The 25,456-nt window shown below is 38.6% G+C and overlaps 1 protein-coding gene and 1 long non-coding RNA gene across 19 annotated transcripts in view; one reads left to right on the plus strand and one right to left on the minus strand.

The window, feature by feature from the left end:
• Positions 1–25,456, minus strand: part of LOC308195067 (uncharacterized protein) — a 1,623,621-nt gene that overhangs the window by 494,301 nt on the left and 1,103,864 nt on the right. The gene's annotated exons all lie outside the window — the stretch shown is intronic.
• Positions 23,568–24,907, plus strand: LOC308194957. 2 transcript variants are annotated; one of them, XR_013951099.1, is made up of 3 exons: positions 23,568–24,050; positions 24,161–24,356; positions 24,634–24,907. It is a non-coding gene; the product is annotated as an uncharacterized lncRNA (long non-coding RNA). The 2 variants fall into 2 exon arrangements; XR_013951100.1 differs by having other exon boundaries at positions 23,568–23,894.

The raw sequence follows: 25,456 nt of genomic DNA on the forward strand, positions 1-25,456 counted from the left end.
TCAAGAGATTGCTTTCATCAGTTCCTGCAGAGTCCCTTTTACTAAATCAGTGCCTCATTTTAATACATTTGTCACAATAGTGCTCTGCAGCTGCACACAGAAGCTGCAGATAAGCTGAGCACTGAATTAACAGGCCTCTTAAAACTTCACAACTCTAAAATTTTTGACAGATTTTCTCATTTATAAAAATAAATAAATAAATCCATCAGAGCTTTATCACGAATTTACAATGCAGATTAAAACAGGTAAACAGGTTTTTTTTTTTTTCCAATCATTCTGTCTTTCTCAAGGGCATTTCATTGGTATTTTACACCAATACACTTCCAATACACTTTTAAAGGCACAAATTGCCAACATTTTGGACACCTGTAAATATAAGGGAAACAGTTATATTAATGTTCATCTTCACACCTACTTGCCAACCACTCAGATACAGAAAAAGGGTTTTGGTATGTTAAACAATGCAAAGTTAGAATTCACATTCAGTCAAGATACGAGCTTGTGGCAAGGTTAAGGTTCCAACTTAAGTAATATGCCAATATTTAAATATCCTGTTTTACATCACTTGAAAGATTATATTCCCAATTTAACCTCATCCACTGCCTTTTATGCTGCTAAAATATTTCCCAAACTGCTTCATAGTAATGCCTGTTTACTAAGTCTGAGCTCTTCCAGGGTGACAAGTGCTATGGTAGATCTCTATCACAGTGATAAACTCATTATTATTTAATTTCGTTAAAGAATTGTGTCAAAAACTTACTTTTCCTATGAAAAAATATCATTTCAGAGAAGTGAAAACTTGCACTAATATTTTTAATCAAAATCAGTTTTATGGTAAAAACCTCGCATTTCAAATGTAATTGTCAGTGAAAACAAAGTGAAAATAAATTGCTTTGAATTAAGACTTTTGTAGAGGAAACATATTACTTCCTAGCTAGTTCTAAGTTTGCTCCTGATCTAATAAGAAAAGTACAAATGAAATAAAATCCAACAGGATATAAAATTTATCCATTAATAATACACATGCCATTGCCCCACTGGAAGGGGGAATAACCTGAGAGATACATGTCAGATCGCGTTACACACAAACTTGCCAGATATCACTGTGATGGGTGTAATGCACAAGACTGCATAAAAAACTTTGCCACCCTTGCAGACAGCTGCAGCACTTTAATGCAGTGTGCTAAATGAAATTTTATGCCCAGACAATTCAGTTAGCTTCTGAGCAATGTAGTCTCAGCAATATTTAAAACTCACTCTGGAAGTCTCCAAGTGGCAGCTATTTTTCCCTCACCAATCTACTGCTCTTTTCCACGTTTTAGGTCAGTTTTCACTGACCCTCTACTGTTACAGATCTTATTATGTGAATCTCTCCCTTTCCCTGATCTTTGCCTCCTGCATCTCCTCCAGCTGCGGACAGACACCTGCAGCTATCCACTGGCAGTCCTTTTTCCCTTCCCTCTGGCAGATAACTCTTCCTTCGTCAGCTTTTATTTTTTCTTCTAGGTGTTACTTGAGTTCAGGAGCCTATGAAGTGCACTGTAAAATGAAAGTAGGGCAATGCCTGTGGCATAAAATGTGGAAGTATCATGTTTTTATACAATCAATACTACGGTTGTTACACCCCTAACGTGTAGTTTCATTCATATCTATTTTGCCCATCTGTACCATGTTTGTTGCTGTACTCTTCTACTGTAGAACAAGAGGTTATGAGAGCACAATGATAGCAATTCTCCATACTTCCACACATATAAAATTTCAGTATTTTTCAGCTGTTCAGACAGGAAACTTCATGCCATTCCACATCTGCCTACCAGCCTCTACAGTCCATGGCTATGCATCCTGGCAGGGTGAATTTATGCCTTTATTCGGCAAAAGTAGGTAGGCAGTGGTTGGGGATTTTCCAGATAGGAGTTCAAGAAGTCACATCCTAGCCTCTTTGCATGGATATTAAACTTTTCATGAGATAATATCTGAGAACAGTGTTTTATCTTGATGTTCTTGCCTTAAGGCTCATTCATAGCAACTGTTCAGCAACCCAGCAACTGATGTGTACCAGAGTTGCCTACCCATTTGCTGACAAACAGAACAATTTGATGATATATTCACTGTTTATCAGGATATCGAGGCACTCCATATATAGGCTGAGTGTATTTCTACTCTTTGGGCTGGAAGATGTTGGGTAAATGTCCAACATATTTAATGACATTAACATTTTGCCTTTAAAATTCCTGTTCAGTTTTCCATTTTCAAAGAGAATGCATCCATTCAAATAAAAGGATTGTAAGACTGGGATATTCAGAAGCACTTAGTATTGGCCTGTATCTTCTATCTGAACTCCAGGGGGAATCTTCTCTTAATATCAGTGCCAGCAGATTCAGGACAATGATGAGTGGGTGCAACTGGGAGCAACTTCTTTAAAGAATAGTCAGTCCTTGCCTACAGAAATTAATTATCTTTAATAATAATCATTAGTATTACTGGAGACCCTACTGACACCAAGTCCTACACAATAGGCTCTGCCCAAGCTCCTGCAAAAAATAAGATAAATCTTATTTTAAAAAATAAATCTGACAAGGTAAATCTCCTAGCTTCCATGGTTGAGAAGCGGGCCCAGAGAAGGACACAGTATGATTCAAAAAATTTTATCTAAACAAGACAGACAAAGCCTGTCTGAAAACAAATCTGTCAAACTTGCAAAGACTTTCAACACCTACTGGTTTCTTTTAACTGAGTTAAACTAAAACAGGGCACTGGTATGACTACCTGAGTAACTGAATAAAGATGTAAGCACATGGCAGTGTATTTTTATGAATCCTTGGTCACTAGTTTTTGTGTGCAGAGATGCAGAAATATTGCATGGCCTTGTTGCATGGGTATAGGGATAAGATTCAGCACCCACCAGAAGCCATTAAAAAAATTGTTGGATATTCCCAAGATATCACTGACCATTTTTACTGAAATTATTTCATATTTTAATTAATATTTTTATTTCAGTCTTAGAGAAGCAAGTTTTCTTTATCAAAGACTACTTGCAGAACATGCCACATTTGAAGTTATAAATGAAAACTGACTGATGAAAACACATCTGAACAGCACTCAGAGCAAGTAAACAGCCACAGATTCTCCCATGTTCACACAGATGTTCGGGTTTTTCAAACCCAGCTAAGTAGACACTTTTAAATATTTCACCCCTTCTTTCTCTCCTCCTTCATTTAAAAAAAAAAATAAATATTTCTGAGTAAAGGAGGATGTTAAAATAAAAGTCTTAGTGTGGACTCAAAATAAATAAATAAATACATGAATAAATATATAGAAGGAACAAACCCTGACACTGGGGACTTTATCGTCAGACAGCTTTGCTATGAAAATCTAAACACGGAGATACCAATTCCTGGCCATTTTCCCCACGTGAAATGTAGCACGCTTGCACTTTCTTATTCCACATTGGGATCAGGTGGAATGGTTTGTCCTCTGATCTGACTCCAGATATATGCTTGAGCTCTCCTATTGTCAAAGCAACTTTAGAAATATCTCCATTTCCTCTTTTGTCTAGAAACTCAATGAGTGGTTGGCAGAAATGCTAGGTCAGTACCGTTCTGTGTGAATAGCCCTTGGTACATCTAGTGAGCATCTCTACCCCTGCTCCCTTCTGCTGTCAATGTAGGGAAAGTAGGTTCCATGGAGGGCAGTTCAGGGTAGTCAAGGTGTGAACTTGGTCTGAACTGACCTCACCAGGAGTGCCCGTCTCTCTCCAGCAACCACAATAGACCCCATGGACACTGCCTGCCAGCAGGCATTGTGAATATATTGCTCTGCCCATGGGAGTTCCCAGTCAAGACCCTCAAGAGGCCCTCAGATAGGTGGATCACTAAGTGACCCCTCGGTAGTTTTTATGTTTTTATGTCCTACATCCTCACTCCTTACCTAGTATCTCTGTGGGCATCCCACCTTACTGAAGGAGTATAGCCAATGCAAGGTACCATAGCAAGAGGACAGCCCAGCCTGGAAAGCAGCTTATACTGGCATCATACTACTATTTCCAGTCTTGTATACCAGAGGCCCGTACATTGCACCAGATCAGACCAAGTTCTTTTTTGAGAGAAACAATCCTTATTAATTTGATGACATGCACACACAAAAGTTCTGGTTTCCTAAACAACTCCCCTAGTGCCTCCCCCGTAAGCTGAATAATAACCATCTGGTGGAGCAATTTTTAAAAAGTACAGATATGCCAGAATTTTCTTGGCAAGGCTTCGATCAAATGAGAGGAGGCAAATCCACAGTCTCCTTCACTCCACAAGCCTGATTCATCCACAGACACCATCCCTCCTGTGCTCTGGAGGAGGCAGGTGTCTTGTGGGAAAAGAAATAGTCTGTAATTGCTTCATTAAAATCATACTTGTTTGGGAGCAGAATATAATTCACAGATACTCATATTTCTAGCATTTACTAGTTCCCAAGTCTTGATTCTGCAAACTTCTTTATCTTTTATTTTTACTTTTGTACTTTTGCGTGTGTGTGTGTAACTGCAATTGCCAAAGACTCATCCAGTTTTATTTTGATTTTGTTCTTCTATTAGAGCACTTGCATTTTGAATACAAACTCAAATGATGTGTCCTGTTCTTTTGTTCTCTTTTATATCCAGTGAGTTTCTAGATGAATATCGCCTATTCAAATTTGGAATGGTGGTGTTTACATATAAAGTCTTTCCTTGGTGAACTTTCTTTCAGAATGTCATGTAAAGAATGATCACTGATGCAGTTTTGATCAGGCTCTAGCAGCTGGAAAAGATACAGTAGCTACACAAAATGTACACTGACATCAAGCCCTTACGCTTTAAAAATTACTTTTAAACAGCTAACATATAGACTATTCTGATTTGTTTCCCAGGTTTAAGCCTTTGGTAAGGAATATTATAAATTCACAGTTGCAAGGATAGTCCCAGGACAACTTTCAGAGAGATAATTGTTGTATAAACTGGAGTTCATAAGACATCTAAAGCTACGCTTACACAAGCAAGTACTTTTTGTTTGTTTGTTTGCTTTGTTTTGTTTTGTCTTCCCTTACACAAGGGAAGCAACATTAAATTCTTAAGATAAAGCCCTTTTTCAACACCCCTTCTCTGCCACCCCTCACACAGCAGGGTGTTGATTTCAATACAGAAGTATATTTCATTTCAAGACAGAATTAATCAATCTGGTTTTATTTCAAGGTTAGCTAAAGGAATTTCGTTGCATTTGAGTAGAAAAATTAATGCTGCAGAGCAGGAATAGCATATTCACTCAAAGTAAAAATGCTTTGGCCTCTGGAGTTAATGGAGAGCCCTCAGCAACCCATGAGAGATCATGTTAATCTTTTGCCTAAATTTGAAAGAATGAAGAAATTATTTGACATCTGAATCATGAAACAGGGTTGTCTCCCCTTACCTTTTTCACTCATCTTAGGGAGATGTCTCCTCTGAGCAGCTGGATTAAAATCCTATCTTAATACTAAAATTAAATTATATTTTTAAAAATGCAAGTAATTAATATGTTTTAAGTCCTTTGAGGTGGCTGTTCATCTCATTTCCCTCATACATAAATAGCTTAAGAAATGTCTGTTTGTACAGCCAGAAAGATAACTCATTGAATTTGTACTCCTACAAAACAGCCTGAATTGCTGTACAAGCCCTTTATACCTTGCTCTCACTTAGGTACAGTGACTGCATTTATGACAGACAAAACAGAAATTTTTGTTTCAGTCCTTTATTTGGGCACCAGAGAACAAAACTACCTTCACTTTTCATTGTGGAAGTGCCACTACTTCTAAATTCTGACTCCACAGCTACATTGGTATGGTGTTGGGTGGGAAGATTTTTCCCAGTAACGGACCATCTGACAGAGTTATCATGAAACTCCAAATACTTTGTTAACATTCTCTACCAGAAAAACCTTGACAGAGTCTGCACTCATTCATCGTTTTCCTTCACCCCATATCTAATTTATCACACTCACTCTACTGGGCTGCTAGCTCCTGATAAAGAACAGGGACAATCCAGGTTGCTTCAGGAGTATGTCTTAAGTCTGTTTTGTTTGCTTTTTACTTTTTTCCTTTTTTTTTTTTTTTTTTTTAAGGAAAGAATAAAAGGACATTTTGCTTGAGCAGTTAAAGAGTGGGGGAACATTTCAGGCATCCTAGAAGTTACCAGGTTTGGGGTATGTGAGCTGGGATCAGCTCAGTGAAATCAAGAGATAACCCTTGTCATTTAGCATTGACATCCTTGTCAGAATGATATCCCTATTTTTAGGAATGTCTAAAGTGACAGAGGTTTTCAGGAGATTTAATTGGACTGATCACAGAACAGGACAGGAACCTTGTAGTACTACAATTTTTTTCTTCTTGTCCCCCATAATACAGTTATGTTAAGTAGAGAGAGGTGCTACTAACAGAACATTTGGTTGGCTAAATATAAAAGCCCCAGATAGCTGATGACCTTTTGGGTTGTGTTATTCACTTTTGTGTTTGCCTACTGCAAGTAGATGATAAGGGTAAAACATAGTAAATAATAAACAATTAAGATGCAGGTAGAGTTTAAAAAAAAATCAAGAAAAGCATTTTTTTTTTCTTTAAATATACTTGGAAGAAACATTCAAGATTCAGAACTTGTTTCAGGTAGTGCCTCAACTCTCACTGAAAGAATTATTATTATTATAATTATTAATTATTTCACTGTTTTGGTTCATTCTTGCTCTGCTTCTGTTTAAAGTCAGTGGCTTCCCTTACTTAGTCTAGTGGCCATATCAGATGTCTTCTATCTAAGTAGTGTAGTAAAATGTTGGGTGGAAAAGCAGCTAACTTTCCATCTTGCATCAATGTATTTCTCCTCCTCACACGCATATTAGTTAATCTGTAGACTTAAAAGAACTTGTGCACCAGAGAAGATGAAAGTATTTTATGCACACCGTAATATTAGTCATTCTTCTAATATTATAATAACATTTGGAGAACAACCCCCCAACACTAGATCACTTCTACATGACTGTTATCTTTCTTAATAAGAGCTTTTCATAAACCCTTGTTCAGCCATTAACAAAAACAGAGTATCTGTGCATCCTGTGAATGTGGTCTGCTACAAAAATGTAAGTTTCCATTGACTTATGGGATATGTGATTTAAAAATGTATTGCTTTGCCACAAGAAATCTTACTCTTGGAATTGAAGCAGTAAGTTTTATGGTGCTTCTCTACAGTTTTGATTTTAGCAATACACAAGTTAGAACAAGCTTTGAGGCAGGTTCTTGAAACGGAACTTTCAAATACTGCTTTAGAAGGTGGCTGAGACATTGAGTTCATTAGTGACGTAATTGATCTGTGGTTTAGATGGAGGAATTACAAGTGTTCTATGCAACATGGTAGAGTTGATGTTTAAATCAGGTTTCTTAAATATGCACATTTAGTGTACTTAATTGACTGTAGAATAATTATTATATGCTGTATAATTATGTTGTGGCAGGGAGCAAGACTTCTAAACATCTCAAAGGCAAGTGATTACAGGCCCAGAATTGAAACATTATTCTCTCCTAAAATATACAGTAAAATAACAAAAATGTTCTATCTCCATAGTGAGGTCTTCACATAAGACTTGAGGCTATATTTAAGAAGATCCTCTTAATGTTTTCTCATTTTCTACCCTTCCTCGTGCTATTTTAATTTAACAATACAGATGGAAACACATATCAAAACACAGAAAGAAATGAGGATTAAAATCCCCATATGGCATCAGTGGCTTCAGCTACATCAGAATATCTAGTCATGTAAGAAGTCCAGGTGGTCAAGTAGGCATCTCATGAGAGTAATTTGGGAGTAGAATAGTGAGGGTAGATGATGTGCCAATATCCCTTGGAATATTGATCAGACTGACTGACTGACTGACCAGAGTTAAAGATTGCTTGCAGAGAGGATAGAAAAGGAACTTATTTTCCCCTTCTTTGAGAAATAATTTGTGGCTTTAACATAACCCAAAGTTAGTGAGTGGAGAGGAGAAAAAGGAAAGATGGGCTAGAAGAAGTCATCTCTTCCCTAAAGAGCTCTCACTGATATGACTTGTACATGTGCTTGGGCAAAAGCACCATTAGCTCTTTGGGCATGGTATCAGTTCTGTGCACTGGGCTGGGGTGTCCAACAGCTCTTTATGCTTATCTTCATGTCTACTTTTTCTCGTTTCAGGACAGTTATGGTATCATTAATCAAATTGCAATTCCCAGTGAGGAGCTGGACGCTAGGGATCAGAATAAACACACTGTCAGAAAATAAGTTTGTCAAAACCTGTTGTTGTTGTTGTGTTTTTGTTGTTGTTGTTGTTGTTGTTTTGTTTTGTTTTGATTTGTTTTTCTCCTTGGCTTCTTCTCCCCTGCCTCCTCCCCAAACTGTCTGGATTTTTTTTTCTTTTTGAAATAGAATCCCTGCCTTGAGGGAGAAAAGCCAACTGGGAGCACTAAGCACAGCTATATTTAACAGAAAATGTAATGGACTGGAAGTCTGATTTCCACAGCTCTTCTTCCCATCTAATGTTGTCAGATAATTTTTGAAATTATGATCAACCCAAAACAGCATTTCTTCACATAAGTGTTGCCATATTGGTTTCTATAAAAGGTTCATCAGGTCGTGTATCATCTAACTGGATCTTTAGGTAGGTGCACAAGATGTTGAAGAAAAATCTTGTATTCATCTTGCTTTCCAGCAACAGGAGGAACTAGGTCTTCCCAGCTGGAAATGCTTGTCTGCCTTTGATAGTGTTTCCCAGCAGTCACATTCTGTGGACCACATCCTTCTTATTCCTAAAGCTTTTTCGATGTGATTTGACCTTCTTTCACTGCACTGCAATGAAGGCTCACCTAGTAACTAAATAGCCTCTTATCCTGCCCACCAAGGGATTATGAAGTGGGAATTAGGGTTTATGACAGGTATATGAGTATCTGCACGCAACTGTCATGTTAAGAAGAGAAAAAATAGAAGCTGAGGCAGTGGAAACAGCTGTATTCTGTTACTCCTCTCATGAAGATCTAGTAACTCGTTGTCACCACTCCTGAAAGGCTCAGGGAGCATCAGTTCATTAGAAGCTGTATTCCCCTTGGATACTCTGAGCTTGGGGTTGGGAATGATAAGGTAAAGTCCCTGTGGATAAGGATTATGGGGTTGGCCAACAGAGCAGAGATCCTGGTTGGGGTCTGTTATAGACCACCAAACCAGGATGAGGAGACAGATGAGTTCTATAAGCAGCTGGAGGAAGTTGCTCAATCACCTCTGTGCCCAGGTGGCCAAGAAGGCCAACGGCATCCTGGCCTGTATGAGGAATAATGCAGCCAGCAGGACCAGGGAGGTGATCGCTCCCCTGTACTTGGCTCTGGAGAGGCCGCACCTCGAGTACCGTGTTCAACTTTGGGCCCCTCACTACAAGAAGGACATCGAGGCCCTGGAGTGTGCCCAGAGAAGGGCTACGAAGCTGGTGAAGGGCCTGGAACACAAGTCCTGTGAGGAGCGGCTGAGGGAACTGTGGGTGTTTAGTCTGGAGAAGAGGAGGCTCAGGGGAGACCTCATTGCTCTCTACAAGTACCTGAAAAGAAGGTGTGGGGAGCTGGGGGTCGGCCTCTTCTCACAGGTAACCAGTGATAGGACTAGAAGGAATGGCCTCAAGTTGTGCCAGAGGAGGTTTAGGTTGGAAATGAGGAGACATTTCTTCTCAGAAAGAGCAGTAGGCATTGGGACGGGTTGCCCAGGGAAGTGGTCGTGACACCATCCCTGGGGGTGTTTAAGGAAAGGTTGGACATGGTGCTTAGGGACATGGTTTAGTGGGTGACATTGGTAGTAGGGTGATGGTTGGACCAGATGATCTTGGAGGTCTTGTCCAAACTTAATGATTCTATGATTCTGTGCAAACAGTGTACTCCCCATATTCTGGATATGATGGGGACAGATGTCTCTTCCCATTATAGGCTGCAGCTGAAGAGAGGAATTGGAATCACTGGATTTTTGTTGAGTCCCATATCTGACCTGCACGCAGCTATGTCATTGCACTTCTAGATCATTGAAAAAAAAGTAAGGCTTACCCAACAAACAGCCTTTTTAGTAGCAATGATGGTTTTTTTCTTGGAACACAAATATGTTCTCAAAAAGAATGCAATGTTGATACTGATGCCTAGTATTCAGTTATTGTCCTGCACTTCCCAGTCCAGAACCAGAAATTGTAGATGTCCCTTTTATAGGGACATAGATGTTGAATTGATGAAAACTTTTTAAAACCCCACAGGAACAGAAACATTTGTAGCTTCACTAGCAATGAGATGTGAGAAATGGAATATTAGCAACCATTTTAAATAGACAAGGATTGCCAAAGAGGAAGGAAACCTGATTTATGCTTTTGATTAATAATAAATCATGTTGCCCTTTCAGCAGACATCTTTAATGCTTAATATTTGTCACATATTCTAGATAATAGAATACCCCAAATAGAGCCCATTAGCTTTAAATACTGGAGGACATTAGCAGAAGAGTCTTTTGTAAGTGAAGAAAAAATGGCAGATAGATTTGATAAATTATTGGTCATGGAGAATTTGAACAGCCCATCTTCTCCATTCTCCAAATGCAATAAATTTTTAAGATCAGAGTGTATGTCAAATGGAGTTCATAAAGTGGAAAATGACACTATTTACTTTCATCAAATAAAATGCCGTCAAAATGTATGGCTCTGCACCTCCAAAATCTGTCTGAACACTACTGCTATTTTGTGTAACACTTTAGCACCTCAAACTAATAAGGCTATAAACCAAGTTATGCCAGCAGAAATTCTAAAAAATAAAAAACAAAAGTCCTAAATTTATAACTTGAAGTAGCATTCCAAGCTTTTGACCGCTGGATAAGAGAAAGTGGTATAACTTTATAACATTGTATAATTGGAAATGACAGGAATTTCTTCTCATATCATCTGAGAAATCTGACCCCATATCTGATGATACCACTGCTGTAACATTGAGTTAAAAGAGGCAGTGACTCTTGAATGACAGTTTTCCCTTGAGCTGTGATGCCTTCATCTAATATTGTACAGAATGTAAAGCTGAAGTACCTATGCAGAAAAAGGCCAGGTAGTCTTTCTATGAGAAATAGTACACCAAAGATCAGATAAATACCCTCTGCCATTCTTTTTATTTTTTTTATTTTTCCTTTTTGGATTGGAAAGATGGCTATCATGTACCTTGGAATGAGGCGTGGTGGCTTTAACCATTTAACATGTATACACCCACTTTTAATGGTAATAAAATGGCTCTGATTCTTTTTTTTTTTTCCTGTTTTGCCAATATGATATTTAATCACATTGTACCAGCTGGATTTCTTTAGTATTCATCTAGAATTCACTAGAACAGTCATGTGTACAACATCCCTGTCCCAACTACATCCCTGTCCCCAACTACATTGAGGCAAGTCAAACCTGTTAAATGCACACCTCATCTTTCCAACCAAAATGACCTTTGATATTGTGGTAACCATCTTGGTCCCCCACAAAACCCTGTAATTTTTTTTTTTCCCTTCTGCCTGGCAATGTCCAAGACTGCTTGACAGTTGCTGTAGTTTCCCTTCAACTTCTGTTCTTCTTGTCCATGCCCATACCATTTATTAATAAGACCAGGATTTAATAGGGGAAAACCTGAAGCCCCAAAATCCAAAATGCCTACTTCCAAAAGCATCCAGATTTGCTAGATCTCTAAAGTCATCACCATTCTTTAAAAATAGGCTTTTGAGATTCCTGTTGAAAAATGCTCACAGAAAATTACAGTGTTTACAGGTAGAGATTGTCAGACTCTAACTGTTCCTTTTTAAAGCATCCAAACTCTTTCATTATCTTCTATCAAAAGTCTGGAAATGGAAATGCCTACTACAGTTGTGCTTTGGAGTGAAGTTGGTTTGCCTCTCAGATGATGATCTAGGTAATAACAGAAACTGTAAAATAATCCTCTTGCAAATGGATTGATGCACTGTCATGATTCTGTCTTCCACATCTGTTCACAGATCACCTTACTGTAAATTGCATGATTAGAAGAATTGAACTTGTATTTACGTTCATTTATTTAAAAACATATTGGAAGATTAATGCCATTGTAGATAATGTTCTTATTAAACTTGATAGATGTGGCAACCTGGTCAAACATCGGTAGAAGTCCCAGTTAAAAATCTGTGTAATGTATCAGAGAGATAACTGAAATGTATAGTCATCCACACTTGTGAGGACCACAGCTACAAAGACAGTCAAGGCTCTTTTATGATTCCTTCTTTAATGCAGTGTATTGCATAGCTGGAGATCCTTAAGGGGCTAAATTGGGAGGCACCTGTTGTTTTTACTCCCTGACTTGGTGACTACATCCTCTTGCTCTCATCCAGTCCGTAGTTAGAGCACCTGCCTGCTCTGTGAGCAAAAACAACCAGACTGGGCTCTGTGACCTCACTTTCTCTCCAGCAATGTATATTGATCTGTTACAAGCCCAGAAATGAACCCTCACTTGGCCAAGAGGTAGCAGAAGGAAAACAGAGCAAGTTGCATGAATGCAGTAACTTTCAGCATAGACCCTTCTGTAGCAATAGTTCCCCTTGATGTTAAACAAGCCAAGTTAGGAAATATATTTTTTTTTCTTCCTCTTAAAACAGTTTGGACTGAGGCCTATTTTCTTTTTCTGTGCTCTAGCTAGGAATTCTCAGTTAGTGTTCTTGCTTGAGGAAATATAGTACCTGTGTTTCCTACTGCCAAAGAGACTGGGCACAGATGAGCCACACGCACCACCCACACGTACATACACAAATCCATCTTTAAACTCCTGTTTAATTTGACTGGTAATCAGTGTGGGTAGTTACCGTCTGATAATTATATGGCACTGAGATGTTGTTAGCCAGATCTCTCCTTTTTCAAGACACTTTACAGAGTTACATGATGACAGGAGAGGGATTATAGCCAATTGTGGGCCAGAAGCTGTATAACAGATACTCTAAAATGAGTCTGAAACTTATCCACAATGCAACAGTGTGCATAGTTTCAACTGTGAGCAAATAAGGTTGGGTCCAGAAAATATGCACCAATGTGATCAAGCAGCTTACACATATCACCAAACAGAAAGCTTTCATTAATATTTATCCACTGATACTTGAGACCAGTGACCCAAGAAATGGCAGCAAGTGTATTAATAATCAGTGAGAAGTACTGTTTATAGAACCACAACAGAAAAGTAGATGAAATTTCTTCTTTCCATACATGATCCTTTACAACAAATAATTCTGCTTAAGAATACGTATCCTACAGGGCATTGTAAACTAATGCTACATGCAATAAAGTGTTTTTTTTCTTTTTTCTTTTTTCTTTTTTCTTTTTTCTTTTTTCTTTTTTCTTTTTTTAACCTTACAATGAATTTTTTTTCTTTTTTTGGTGAATTGTCTATGCAACACTAATGACTGAGATAGGGAAAGACTCGGATCTTAACTTATTAAATCATAACCATGAGAAGAAATTGAGAAAGCATGAAGCTATTACCTTGACCTGCCTACACTCTGCCACAATGTTTTTCATGTCCTTACTTTTTCAGAAAATGTCAGGAGTATATAATGTCCCCTTGAATTCCTCAGAAAACAAAAACATCCAAACAGGGCTGAAATCAACCCATTTCTCACCTTGCAAAAGGACTGGCGCAATACAGGATCAGAGGAGTGCCGTCTCAAGTGTGCACAGCACTGCTTTCTCATCTGATACTTGTCCACAGCTCAGCAATAGACCACTGGTTCTGGATCAAACCTTTCCTCCACCTTGTAATTCCAGGATGTTTCCATCCATACTCCATCCATTGTGAAGCTCCACCTATTCATATGATTAGCATACCTGCAGGAAACTGATTTTTGCAATTATCTAATGCTTCACATTCACTCTGACATTTAATCAACTACAAACACAGTTTATTGCTTGATGTGTTTAAGTGCCATGAACATTATCCCTTAAATAGCATGTCTTGTTTTGTGGTTTAATTAGTTGCTGTTAAGAGACATTCTCTTATTGTATTCATGCTTGTCTAGATTTTCTATTTGCTGTAATTAAGAGATAAAATGCAGGTATAAAGTATTAGCAAAAATCAAGAGTATACAATTTCATCCATCCACAATTTAAAAATAAAGACATTCTTCTGAGGTAATGAAAGAATAAGGACAGGTTCTGAAAAAATTAGCAGGTTCTAGTGTTACCTTAGAGCACAGAGGTGGAGCCAAAGCAAAGAGCAATTACATATATATATTTTAAAACACAACCACAGTTCAGAAGCACAGAGTGTCAGCACCTACTACATTTTTCAGATTCCTAGGGCTGAACTTATGCAACAGGGAGATACACAACTCTTATTTTTCTGGTGGAACACACTGGGTGAGATTCTTTGTAGTACTTTGTTTTGAAATATTTAATCTATTCCAGTCAACTTCAGTAAAGAGGTCAGAATTCAACAGTCTTGTCCACTGAGATTTGCTGCTTGTGTGTTTGCTGCTACCTCCACATTCTGTATAATTTGCCAGAACCTGATCACACTCACTGTGCATAGGAAAGCTGTGAAAGCCAATACTGATCTTATCTCTTTCATGCTAAAGGTGGCATAACATACATTGGAAAAGACAGATTAGGGCTCCATTCCAACAGTTCCTACACGCTGTGCTTAAATGTAAATGTGACTTAGCCCAGCCAGTCAAATACAGACTTCTTGTTCTGCATAGCTCAGTGTTCCTCCATATTGCAGTCATTGGGAAATATATGGACTACTTGTAAGTCTTGCAAAAGGCAATAAAAACTAGGCCATTTTTCAGTAAACTGAATTCAATTAATAGAGATCCAAACCTCCACTGGAAAAACTAGACGTGCAGATCAGAGATGGATAAATGTCTCTAGAATTGCTATCCCTAGAAACTGTCATTACAACATGAAGTGTTTTCTGGATTACAAGTGTGGAAGATGTCCGAAACTTGCTGCCAGTCCAATGTTGTGGTAATGTTAAAGGCATCAATTCAGAAAACATGCATTGAGACTTGAGGAAGGCATGCTTTATCACTGAAGTCTGAAAATACAGCTGGGCAAATTCTTTTCAGAAGATAGTAAGCTCAAAAATGTGATTTCATGAATTTTTGGGCTGAAGCTTACAATTTTTTTGAGGAAAAACTGTAGCCTGTAATATCAAAGCATTTCAATGTTTTCTAATGACTTTTAATAATTGCAAGATGCTGGTCAGTTTCAACTTCTAAGCTGGGAGTGCTGTTCATAACTCAAAACAGAAAAAATCAGCAAACTGAAGCTCTAGGATAGTTTATTTACTTTGATGCTGGCCAGCATCTTGCAAAAGCACTTCATTGCTTTTATGTTGGATTTTTAGTTTTAAAAAGTTTGGTTTATATCTGCCCAAATTAACGCTTTCTATTTTGTTCTGCCCCTGACTTTTTTCATCCTCTGTTCTTTTCTGTCCATTCGTTTCCACTCTTTTCATGTTGCAAACAGGGTATAATAGAATTTCAAAACCCATCAAGTCACAAACGGAAGTCAAATATGCTAATATTAATGTCAATCATTTTAAGATGTTTACAGACAGGCTTAAAACATAGCAATTCCTTTGTCTGAGGACAAAAGGCTAATCAATCCCCACAGTCGAGTTTATTCACAACCAGCTGTTTTGTAGGGGAAATGGTTTACTGAGCATGGTTCTCTCACATGTGCAGGCTGGAGACATTCATTGCACTGATTTCCTCTCTGTCCCTTCCCTCCCCCAGCCTCCTCCTAGCTCATATCACCGCTCACAGATGGCTGCGGTGCATGCGTTCTAATAACTCCACATTTATCACTCTCTGCATACCTTTTGCAGTTGTTTCTGCAGTTGCAATTGCATTATTAATTACAGCCATCTAGAGAGGCACAACTCATCATTGTTCCCTGTTCTAGGAATTACTGGGGAATACCATCCGTAACCAGATCTCCCAGAACATACATACACACAAATACCTTGAAGGGTGTTTCTAACATACATTTTTCTCTCCCACAGGCATGCTGTTGACCTTCGAGCTCTAGATTATTTATCTCATTTCAGACTAGTGCTGTATGCTATTTATTTTGTTGTGCAGGAGAAGGCAGTGTGATCCGTTATTGTAGCTCCAGAATAGAAATTGCCCTTTCTTCTTTCTTCCAAGAAGAAAAAAAAACTCATATGGGTTTGAGAGCTTAATTAAATACATTAAAATAATCTTCATATATATACATTTTAAGACTCTACCGAAATAAATAAAAAAATACATACATACATTCATACATAGAATGGAAAATACATGAAATGGAATATTCTAATTTCAAACCGATTAATTTTGCAGATGTTGGCAATCCATATTGTAACATAATTAGTCAATTTATCATCCACATCATACAGCCAAGAATCACAACGTTAAGAGCACGAATCCCTCACGGTTTCTGTCACATTCCAGGTTCTATTTGTTTGTATTTTTTTTTTTAATTTGAGCACTTCAGTATACTGAGCTTATTAGTTATTGATAAATAAACTGCTTATGGATAAAGGAGATATACGCTGGGTGATATAAAAATCTTGTACTCAATTGTTCTGAAAATATTAGTATCTCTTCCCTGGTCTTTCAGCGGAATGCCCTAATTTGTGGTTTAAAGACATGAATTGATCATCATCAGGATCCCATATGGGGAGCATGACATGAAAAGTGTTTATGTCCCTAATACAAACGCGTCTCTTGCATTTTTTGTAGACTTTTTTTTTTATCCCTGATGAAATGATATTTATGTTGTGAAACTTATCTACTGGCATATGATGGTATTTTCTACTCTTTCATTGACAATCATGGTTGGGATTTCCAGGAAGATCTGTTGGAGCTGGACACCCAGATCATAGCAAGGGGTTCTAGCAAAGCACTCTGCAGAAGATCCTCAGAGATTCTCCTGTAATCATAAGGGATTCTGGAAAGTGCAAGCCCCCGGTTTTGCTACAATTTTTTCACTTGACCACATAAGTCTCTTGAGTCTCAACAGCTACATGGTCTCAGCAGGTTTGTTCTGTCATGCATATTGTTTTGGCAGACAGTTTTATGAGCAAAAGGTTGCTTCTGCAGATGTTCAGAGAAATCAGGTGCCAGAAGCTGGTAATAGTACTAGAGCCACTGTAAGTTTGGGCATATGAATGCATAAAGAACACCCTTCTGCCTTCTTGCTTTAATTTTCCTTGGACAGTATATAGAATAAATCTCATCAATACCCTCAGAAAGCCCCAATGGCAAAGCCAGAGGATGCAAACCTTAAAACCCTTCCAGCCTATTGTCATTTACATAAATTCACCAAAGCCGCCTTCTGCTGGTTAATTAGTTTATCAATTAAGCCAGACTTAGTCCACAAAAGTCTGTAATAAAATGCTTCATATGTGCTCTGCTTGCAATTATTGTAATTAAGCATATCAGTCATTTAAAATCTGATTCAGCATGTACCTCCAGAGATTTAATCATTTAAGGTAGATCACCAAGTAGATGGTTAATTATTTGAATAATCTACAGTTCAGACACTTAATGTTATACTGTCATATTCCCGTGTGTGCCCGAGTTTTCTGCTTGCATCTACAGAAGTTTGGCAAAGCTGCAAAGAAGCTTGTAACAATATGAGATAAAGGCATTGTTAGTCTGTCATTGCTGTGGCTTCTTCTGTCCCTAGGTTAAGCAGGTTGGCATGAAGACTGTGGGTCTGGGCAGTCCAGTCAAGGCAGGCAATCAAAAAAGGAGAAGCTGAGGCCAGAAGCTGAAACATAAGTTCAGTCTGACTTGCTGTTTTTATTATTGAAAATAAAGAGATCCTGTAACTTTGTCATGCCTCCTGTCAACAAACCCACCTCCTTCAAATTTCAGAGGGGAATATTTCAGTCTATTGGCACAATCTGGAAGTAAAATGACTATGAAAGCAGTCACTTAAAGCATTTGAAGAAACTCCTGAAAAACATGACTGTAACTCTCCTGTTTAATGGCATTTTCTCTAATACTTCCATTTAGGGAGAACTGGTGACATAAACCAGTTAAAATAAAATAAAATAAAATAAAATAAAATAAAATAAAATAAAATAAAATAAAATAAAATAAAATAAATAAAATAAAAAAAAATAAAATAAATATACAAATCGTTCACTCTTAGTCTGCTGAAGGAATAAACAACCCAGGTGTCCACAAAAATATGTGTTTTATTTGTTTGTTTGTTTTCTGAGAAAAAAGAGAGAATAAAACTCAGACATGGAGACATTTTTGGAGATGACAAATGAGTGACATGCTGTGCCTAAAAGCATATAAAGCAGCTTCTGTGGATGGCAGACCAAAAATGGAAGAGAATAATACTTTGAAACTGCTGTCAGTGTACAGGTAGATTTGAAAGCTGAGCCTGCCACCTATTCATGCAAAGTGATTTCAGAATGCCATTTTCTTCCAACGTCCCCTTGTCTGGAGAAGACCAGTAACACTGCATTTTAGCTTGCTTTGGGTAGTATTGGGAGCTTTCTGTTGTTTGCTGTTTTTCCATATGGTCTGGTCAGTGAGCTCCTTTCTGAAATCCAGTATTACAGGCAATTGGTTTTCCACAGTCATTCTGAGCTAAGTGTTGTAGTTCTGAGTGTAAGAGTGTTAGAGTGTAAGCTCTGTTGTACAGCTCCCTGTGGACATCAGGTTCAGAAAGCCACAATTTTTATCTTGTTTTTGGAAGTGGTACACGGTCAGACCAGTTTAGATGCAGGCCGCTTCCTGCCTCCCCTTCAGCCATGCTCAGCCATTGCTCTGGCTGCTGACAACGTTCTGCCTCCTCGGTAATATTTATTGCTGCATGTGCAGAGGGAAAAGATAGTTCTAGTTTGGGCACCAGGCAACAAACAGCAAACTCGAGGCCTTCTAATCTGACCTTGAGGTCTTTTGATCTGACCTCTGAAGATCCGTACTCAGCTGTGGATCCTGGGCTATGGCACATACTGCTGCAACCTGACTGCTGCTGGAGGTGGGCAATGCCAAAAACACTGAAAGATCTGTTGGCTCTGGCATCTGGAAAAATTCAGTGCCCTTCCTCTTCCTCCTGCTTCTTCCTCCTTTCACTTGTAGAAAATGCAGCCCCTCCCTTCCCTCTGGGTATAGATCGTAGAAATCAGGAACAAGTAAGGCAGCTCCTTACATTTACTGAGAGGCTTTGAGTAGATGGTTCTCCCCTGATGTGGAGGGGACTAATAAGAATGCAACATCTATTCAGGGAAGAAAGCAACAATACTCGTGTCCTTTAAGTCAATCTTGTTATTTGGGGAGGGAGAAGAGAGCTGACCTGTGATCTGTAATATTTTAGGTTGTTGCTTATAATTAATCTTCACTTCCATCAAGAAGAATTTTGTCTTTCAAAATAAGATATGAAAACACATTCCAGCGTCTATTTTCTCTCGTGTAATAAAGGCAGTAAGAAACTAGGTTCGTAAAGGTCATTATGCCTTTGTGGAGAAGGAGGGACGCGTTTCTATTACTGCTACTACTGCTACTATTATTATTTCCCTCCCCTCTTTCTTGTTGAATGAATCACGTGCTGATGTAATTTTAAACACATAAGACACTTGATAAAAAGATAAAGCATTTGCTTAGCCCACAGTCCTTGCAGACTACACTGGACTGACAGAGGCATTTCTATTTACAGAGATTTGGGCGTTGCCCTCCACCCAGGCAGAATTTACCGAAAGCTCAGGGTTTGGAACAGTGTGACATTTTGACCCTCAGCTGTGCATCTTGAGGTTGGTAACAAAGAACGTCTGCTGCAGCTTTGTGCATTCTATTCCTGATCTTCGCCAATAGAGAGGGCAAGGGCTGATTTGGGAAAACGAAGATAGTCATCCCAGTCTCAGCTTGTTAACGTGTCTTTTACAACTGTAGCTGAGCCTCAAATAAGCAGGTTAACCAGCCCTTCCTCACTACAGGACAAATAGACTATCTTTTAAGTCCTCGCATGTGAAACTGCATTTTTCAACAAGTATTTAGCATACATTTTTTCCAAGTGGTGATGTGAAGCAGGCAGTTTATTAAGATCTATATTCATCTAATTGAATGTTTTCCACTTACAGTTGAATTAAAGTATCATTTGGACAAAAGCCAGGTGGGAACTTATAAACTGAAATGCACGTCATGCTCAGCACATCCCAAGTCCTGCAGTACAGCTACACAATGATGTATTTGCGAGGCTGACATGAGGCTTGGGAGATGGCCTCTAATCAAACAGGTATGATCTACATTTTCACTGCCTTCCTATATATTCCCAAGGCTTAGGCACATGACTCTAGTCAAAGATAGTTTTTGCTATGGCAATTTTATTTGCCAATATACATTAGAATAATGAAAAGTTATATACTTATCCCCACCTCCTTCTGAAACCAGCTGTTAAACCAGTTGCACACAATTGTAAATATGTACATCTCTAAAGAGAAATATGCATAGTAAACATCTTGTTCAGCACTATGTGAAGGTAGGAAAAATCAATTTTAAAAATTATGGATGTCATCTGATAAATGACAGTTCAGGGAAGTTCATGGAGCCTGAAAGTGGAATATTTGCACTTTCTATTTGCCCTGCTTAATGGGCACTTTTCACTTTTGGTGAAAGGAGCTCCTTCCAGAAAGATCCCTTTCAGCCAACTCAAATTTTCCCTTAGCAGGCCATGTACCAGCACTTGGGCATAGTCCCATTGACTGTGCAGTGACATCTCATGCTCCACCTGTGATGGTGATGTCTAGAGTACAGGCCTTCAGGTAGGCCCCCTCCTGTCTCCTCCTTTCAACACCACAAGGAGCATAGAATCATAGAATCATAGAATGGTTTGAGTTGGAAGGGACCTTAAAGATCAGCTAGGCAACCCGTAAAGTATATAATATGCAATAGCATTAACTTCAGAACAAATTCTGAGATACAGCAAAACTCCTAAGGATTAAAAGAACACCCATTTTGAATGTCCATTTCCTGTGTGTGCCAGTATATTGTTTTCAGCTTTGCACTCAAAAAATATACATGCAATTCCAAAGTAAGGCCAGAAGAAAACTGTTGGCTCAAAGAGAATCAACAGGAAAAGAAAAAATATCAACCTTAGTAAGAACGAGTGGTTTGATGGGATGCCTTTTTTTCCCCAAAAGTCCAGAAGGGAAACCAATGGCACACTTAAGAGAACACCGTGCAGATCAACTAGCCCAGTCCTTGATACATCCTGTTCTTGCTATCTTCCATCAAAAATACAATAAAATAATAAATAATAAAATAAAATAAAATAAAATAAAATAAAATAAAATAAAATAAAATAAAATAAAATAAAATAAAATAAAATAAAATAAAATAAAATAAAATAAAATAAAATAAAATAAAAATTATATTCTATTTTAAGTATCCTTTGGGCAGCTAAATACTTCAGCCTTTCCAAATTAGGAATGTGATCATCTGAATTATTTCTGTTGCTAAGAAACTTGCTAACACTAAAGCCAGGACAACACATTCATCACTCTCTTATATTCGTTATGCCATTCTCTCAGTGTCCTGTGCCTTCTGTGCTCTTGGGAATTGTCTGGAGGCTGAAGCTAATAAGCTGGATCCATGCTCTGAAGTGCCTGACAAACAGCAAACTGACCATTTCAGTGCTTTGACGTCTCCCAGGCATGGGGCTGGCTGGGTCACTAAAGTAAAACTTTGACTTCTTATCACACAGGGTTTTGCCCAAAATGAACAGAATTGAAAAATACTAGGTAGTTATTTCAGTGATCTTACACAAAACAGTCTTGCAGAACTTAGGTGTTCAGTTCTTCTCTGCAGCTGGACAGAGCTTTCATAGAGCTTATTCAGTCAGCTAATTTAATTGTGAATGAAAGTTTTAAAACTACAGCACTGAATGCCAAAAATGTTGAAAAGAAAATGCACAGCATGGGCTGTATAAAAGGGTTGCTTAACATTAATACAGTTTTCCTATATAGTACTGATTACTTTGGCACAGGTTCAAGGAGTTAAATGATGCATGCTTGAGGAAGTGGTAGCTGATTTTTCCAGAGAATGAGTAGGGCCCAAGGCTTTTAAGATTGGACAGTTCATTTGGGTAGTCTATCAATGGAGAAAAGCACCAGGGGTTAGTAACCAGAGCACAATATTGGTTATCAGAAGTGCTTGATAAATGTATATTCCCTGAACAGCTTTGCACAAAATTTTATGTTTTCTTCCATTAACTGGGGATGGGAGATAATCAAGGCATTGTGAACAAAATCACACTGATAATAATGCATTTCAGTCCATGCAGAATTTTACAAGAGATCAGTGATATTCTTGTACTGGCTGAAATTTAGACCCGTTTCCGATTATTCCCAGACAGTAAAGGCATTGTGTTTCTCTGAGGCTGGTACAAGCTGACATGTACTCCTGTCTCCATATATGCTGTCCTTGCTCCAGAAAACTCTAGCAGCAGAATACCTTGTGACTGATCTCCTTTGAATGTTAACAAGCAAAGAACATGCCATTAATAAAATCCAAATTATGAAAATCTGTCATTGGTATGATGAATCTAGGCCATAATTCCTCAAATCAAATCCCTCTGCAAAATCAATGGCTATTCACAGATCAGTTTGTCTGTGGATTCAGAGTAAATCAAAAAAGAGCTGCACAGAAGCTAAATTTTGAGTCCATCTAATTGAAAAAACGTTCCAGTTCCTAGGCCAGATTATTCACAGAGGGTAAGTGTATGGCTTGCTTATGTCTACAGCTACAGATTGAAGTTACCATTTTTAAACACTCTTTCCAAAGTGGATGCTTGCAGAAATGAGCCATCATGCAAGGAATGAGCTCAATGTGTATGTTTGCTGTATATCCTACTTGTTTGCAGTGTGCCTACTGCAGCTTGCTCTTCTGAGATTTCTTTGTATTAGGGTGTTTTGTTCCCAAATTAGGGAAGGAATTAGATGTGCCTTGTGGTGACAGGAAGAAGCAAGAGATCAGTGGGCTTGCGTGAGGTCATAGCCAAATGTTGAAATAAATGGCCTCCTGAAACTTGTACACCAATTCACACAACAGAAGTTGGGCTATTGCTCTAGAGCCAAAGAGCTTACACTCAGCAGTGAGCCGCTAATGATATCTGTCTTAAAACTAACAGACCATTAATGAGAGGATTTAAGATCAGAGGGACTCTTGGGTTATTATGGCTGATTTGTTGTTGTTGTTGTTGTTTTGTTTCTATAGAAATTTTACCTTACTTTAATGGGCAGTGAAAAAGCACAATCTGCAATTAAGAGCTCGTTAACCTCTAAATTGATCACAAGTGTTGAATCATGTCTTTCACCACTCCCATACAATAGCTTTCTTTAAGCATGAGCACTAACTGTGAAATCCAGTAGAAGAACATCTGGTGAATTTGTTTTCTGCTGACTTTCTCCCTCCACTCTAGGAGGAATTTGGGATTCCAGGCAGCTGTGCCTTTGCTGGTAATGATTAGCTATTAGGAAAGAGTCCATGGGCTTGTTTCTGTAGCTCTCTCATATAAGACTTGCAAATAAATCCATGAGAACAGCCAGGGTTCCCGTTTACCACCAGGTCTTTTCCCTCTCCTGTTCTTTCTGGTCCCTGAGACTTGAATTCCCTTCTGTTAGACAAAAATTTTCAGCAGCACTGTTGCTCCTGTTTCATGACAGGTGGTTAGGGAATTTACCACAGGGACAGTTCTCCTCCTCCACCCTCTGCTTTATGCCTTTATCAGCAGCTCTAACCTCTGCTATTATAGAAATTGTGAACTCCTCCACCCATCTTTTACAGAAAAAGACTGAGCCTAACAACTTATCCTAAGCACAGGGTGGGTTTCCCCGACCTTCTCTGGTGCACCTAATTAAAAAAGACATTTTCTGCCAGTCCACCCTCACCAGTATTTGGTATTGGATGGCTGAAGAGTTCCCTGTCTCCATTCTCTGTTGAAATTCCTCTTCTGAGACATGCAGAGGCCTCATCTCTGGTACCTATCTCAGCACTGTGGCATCTGCTCCTGGGGACTGGCTATTAAACCCTAGACATTATTTGAGTAATACAAAATTGAAACTATTTTGGGGTTCTGTCCTCCTCCAGGATCATCTCTCTCTAAACCTTCTGAGAGGTCAAACTGTAGTTTGACCACTTCTCTAGCCTGTGCAAAGACACTACAGTGAGTAAGCAGGAACAGACATCTCCTGGGGAGCGTGAAGACACCAGGTGATTCCTGCCTGGTTCAGCCGAGGATCCAGCCCATGATCCCCAACAACCTGCCTACAACTAATCCTGACACGTACGTAGCCCCAGCCAGGCCATGACTGCAACAGTCAAGGCACACTGTAGACCACCTCATATGATTAATGCTGAACTTTATCAACCCATACGGGGGAAGTCCTGCCCACCTGAGGCAGTGATTAGACCCAGAATGATCTCTGGTCTTTCTGATGCCTGAGGCACTTTTGAGCATGAAGTGCTGTTGGCTGGGACAGAAGATGTGGCAGGAGGACAGGAAACAGCAAACCTCTGTCTCTGTTTAATCATGAGCATATTTTATTCATTTTCATTTGCAGAAACCACTTAATTCAATGTGGATACACAGCAGCAAGAAGGAATCAGGCTCAGATTTTACAGATCAGGCACCAGTGGAATCGAATGATTAACTTCATCAGGATTTCACAAGTTGGCCTGTGCTTGTCAGCAATAAAGAGTGGCATTTCATTTCCCGAATGAAAACACCAGTGTCCAATTCAGCCATTAAAATCTTAGAAAAGTTTATACTGATAAAAATCTGCTGTTGGATAAAATAAGAATAAGGCAGATGAAAGCAAAACTGAGCACTGAGAAGCAGCTTTCCAAGCCCTTTGTGAAAAATAGAATAAAATAAATAAAATAAAATAAAATAAAACACATTAAGAAATAAATATTTACTAAAAGTAGTAAACTCCAGACATGGCTGAACAGGGAAACACAGGGACTGATAAAGAAAAGTGTGTATGAAGACACTAACCTTGTAGATGAAACACTACCTTTGTGTTGATCAATGAATACAAGGAACAGCCTTGGAAAACCACTAGTGAAAATGAAACCAGGACTGCAGAAGCTGTGAAGATGAATAAAAGATTTTGCAGTCCTACCAAGCAGTCTTTCTGGGGCAACACTCTAGGCTTCGAAAGACAGGGCAAGCAAGTGTACAGAACCAGGAATCTCAATGACTTCCTTGTATCTGTGCTCACCAAGGAAAACTGAGGAAGCAGGAATACTTCTGCAGCATGCAGGAGAAAAACAGCTAACAAGTGAGAAAGGTACTAGAAGAATCAGGAAGGAATTAGATCAGTCAAGAACCTTCAGATAGCTCCAGGACTTGATAGAAGATGATCTCAGAAGGAATTAAAA

The sequence above is a fragment of the Anser brachyrhynchus genome, assembly GCF_964034855.1.
Source record: "Anser brachyrhynchus genome assembly, chromosome: 4".
NCBI lineage: Eukaryota > Metazoa > Chordata > Aves > Anseriformes > Anatidae > Anser > Anser brachyrhynchus.